Source organism: Eptatretus burgeri, chromosome 7, assembly GCF_056783735.1.
Source record: "Eptatretus burgeri isolate ZD-2024b chromosome 7, Ebu_testis_v1, whole genome shotgun sequence".
In the NCBI taxonomy this organism is placed as follows: Eukaryota; Metazoa; Chordata; class Myxini; order Myxiniformes; family Myxinidae; genus Eptatretus; species Eptatretus burgeri.
This window is the reverse complement of record NC_140967.1, coordinates 62,476,275-62,476,937: the sequence shown is the minus strand read 5'-3', so window position 1 is coordinate 62,476,937 and position 663 is coordinate 62,476,275. Positions and strand designations below refer to the sequence as shown.

General features: G+C 43.3%; 1 pseudogene; it reads left to right on the top strand.

Moving 5' to 3' along the window:
- The first annotated feature begins 288 nt into the window (after positions 1-288).
- On the top strand, positions 289-429 carry LOC147023393 (signal recognition particle RNA; annotated as a pseudogene).
- The last annotated feature ends 234 nt before the right edge of the window (positions 430-663 follow it).

Sequence of the window (663 nt, the reverse complement as noted above, 5' to 3'; positions counted from 1 at the left end):
TTGATGTGTCATTTTGAAGGTGATTGCTTACACCTCAACTAATTTGAAGTTGCGATTTATAAAGGGGGTTGACACTTATCCAAACAATATATTCTAAGTTTGTATTTTTAATTAATTTTCTGAAATTTGTAGAATTTGTTTTACATTTGGAAGTTGTGGGTTATGATGTGTAAATAAAGGTTAAAAGTCTGATTTAATGCAATTTCATTCCAGCCTATAAGGCAACAAAAGGTGAAAATTTTGAAAGGGGGTATAGACTTTCAATTGGAACTGTATATATATGAGGCCACCGGGTGTAGTGGCGTGCGCCTGTAATCCGGTTACTCGGAGGCTTGGGTTGGAGGATCGCTTGAGGACGGGACCTCTGCGCTGCGCCGCGCTATGAGAGGGTGTAGGGCAGCCCGGAATCATGGTGAAACCCAATCCTTATCCCTGTGTCGTAAGAGGCGACCAGGGTTGCGTCAGGAAGGGCATCCGGCGTAAAACCTGTGCCAAATCAGTATGCGGATCATAACGGATGATCCGCTGTGGCGACCCCTAACGGGAGCAGTTGAAGGACAAACAACAACTATATATATATGATGCCCCGCAAGGAGGAGTGATGTAAGCGACATTTTTTAATGATCTGATGATGATAGACTCGGATGATAGGGTAAGGGTTAA